This window comes from Arachis hypogaea, chromosome 17 (assembly GCF_003086295.3).
Source record: "Arachis hypogaea cultivar Tifrunner chromosome 17, arahy.Tifrunner.gnm2.J5K5, whole genome shotgun sequence".
Lineage (NCBI taxonomy): Eukaryota > Viridiplantae > Streptophyta > Magnoliopsida > Fabales > Fabaceae > Arachis > Arachis hypogaea.
In genome coordinates, this window is record NC_092052.1 from 26598067 (window position 1) to 26600864 (window position 2798).

A 2798-nucleotide genomic window follows, 5' to 3' on the forward strand; every position below is an offset into this window, starting at 1 on the left:
TGCTCTCGCTCCTTTGTGTGCTTCTCATCCCTGCCCAGAAGTGGTGATCCAGATAAATTGGAACCCATATATGACGGTCTTCATAGAGATCTGCAGAATACACCCAAACATACACTATGAATACACCCCAAAAAACATGCAATTTACACCTCTGCTGCATATTTTAAACAAACATTACCTGAAAGCCACTTGTTGTCCACAAGACCAAAATTTAGCAGAAAATCATTCCAATTCCTATCAAATGAGTCTTTGCTATGAGAGTTCCAAACAACTTGGCTCATTTCTTGTTCGATTTCTGCATGTCCCTTGTACCCGTTTAATTTGCTTAGAATCTTCTTCATGATGTGTCAAATACACCAACGGTGAATTGTTGTTGGCATACAGGCCTCTAAAGCCCTTTTCATTGATGTGCATTGATCGGTGAGAAACCCTTTCATAGCATTTCCTCCCATGCAACGAAGCCAACATTGAAATAACCATTTGAATGATTCAATTTCTTCATTTTTCATTAAAGAGCATCCGAGAAGTGTTGACTGACCGTGGTGATTCACCCCGACAAAAGAACCACAAACCAAATTATACCTGAAATAAATTACCATAGTGCAGAATGGAAAATCATTAGATACACCCAATAAATACTTTGTATACACAAAAAAACATGCAATATACACCTCTGCCGCAGATTCATAAAAATACATTAATTTAGCATCATAAACAGGGAGAGTTTGTTACCTATTTGTATTGTAGGTGGTGTCAAATGAAATAACATCTCCGAAATACTCAAAGGCAGCTCTACTTCTTGCATCGGCCCAAAAAGCCAGCTTAATCGATTGATCCTCCTCGAGTTCAAGCTCAAAAAAGAAATTCTGATTCTTCTCTTTCATTCTTAACAAATATTTCCCGAATTTCTTTGCATCTTCTTGTTCGGAAACATTCCGCACTTCTCTCGTAATGTAATTCCTCACATCCTTTTCAATAAAATTTAACTCGCGGTGACCCCCGGCAACCGCAACAAATGATTGGTAGGTTTTACTTGGTCTAATACCTGCCTCCTCGTTATTCTCTATTGTACGACGAATGGACATGCTTAGTTTCCTGTGCTGTTTGAGCATCTCTGCTTTACTTGGACAGCAAGGGTGTGAATGATCCAGCACAATCTTTGAAATGATTCAAGCACCAACATCCTTCAATGTGTGTATATAAATTCTTGCAGGACAGTTTAAACCGGCTGTCGGATTGGTCTTCTCGGTCGGAGATATTTTAGATTTCCATTTTCCCTCTCTGCTACATGTAATCAATTGATTCTTAATCTCGTTTCCCTTCCTATTTATGCTCCAAACTCTTGTAGAAAAACCTGCAGCCTTGGCGTAGTTCCTGTAAAATTTTCCAGCATCTTTAAGGGTGGTAAAGTTCATTCCAACCTTCGGAACAAACTGGTCATCAACAATAGAGAGAGGCTGCAGAATACACCATGTCAAAAACTAAAAATACACTCAATCATTGCTGATATAATACACCCGAACCGCAACAACTCAACTAAAATAACAAAAAAAACCATAAACTGTAAATACACAGGCTACAGAATACACCATGTCAAAAACTAAAAATACACCCAATTATGTCTGATATAATACACCTGAACGACAACAACTCAGCTAACATAACAGAAAAAGCCATAAAATGTAAATACACCCACATTTCTTGCAAAAATACACCCAAAAAAGTTCTGATCTACACCCGAGCGTCTGCTATAAATTCCAGATAATTAATCAAAACTAATTAATTACATTCAATCCACAGATTCATGTTAACGTGTTAGTTTCACAGTCAATGTTCACGAATTATTCAGCTACACAATGCTATTCAAATGACTGCAACAAAATTCAGAGTAATCGTATGTAAATCAAACCTCAGGAACTTCGTTAGATTCAAATTCATAATCCACTTCGCCCTGATTCAGCTGACAATCTGAGGTTGAATCATCCATAATCTTCAAAACGAGTTCAAACTTTGATTTCAGAAAATAACAAATCGAATAGAAAACGAAGCTGGAGTTGCAGAGAGAGGAACTAATGTAAATGACGAAGAACATACCAGTGAGAAAGGAGGGAAAAAGAACGATCGAGAAGAAGCAGGGAAGACGCGCGAAAAGAAGAACGAGCAAATCTGAAAATAAGGAGAACGAAGAAGGAAACAAATCTTTTAAATTTGGTAGTTATATATACGCGAGATCTTTATATAGCGCGTGTATTGGACGTAAACCTTGCAGCGTGTTTTTTGGGTTTATTCCTTAATGAACTTGTAAAGCATACAAGCCCTAATGACTTGTATGCAGAGCTTTTCTGTATCTAAAATGTTCCAGTTAAAAATTTGGAGATAAATGTTCAATTATATGTATACATATCTGATTTTTATGGTTAAAATATCTAATGATTGAATATAAAAAAAATAGTATTATATCATACATATTTAAACTTGCAGTTACAAGTAAAGTTTTTTTAAATTCAAAATAAAAATATACCAAAAATAATGAAAATGCACTTTTAATTGTCATATTATTGGTCATAGTTTTATTAGTAGGCTCACTAATTACACAGTATGTATATGAAAAAATAAGATGAATAAAATTCAATACAAAAAGAATAATTAAAAAAAAGAATAAAAAACTACTAAAATTGTCTCCGAATTTTTATGCTAACAAAAATATATTTTTTTTACTTTTGATAATGATAAAAATATCTTCAAAATATTATACAATATGACAAAAATAATAAAAAAAATATTTTTTTATAAGTGAC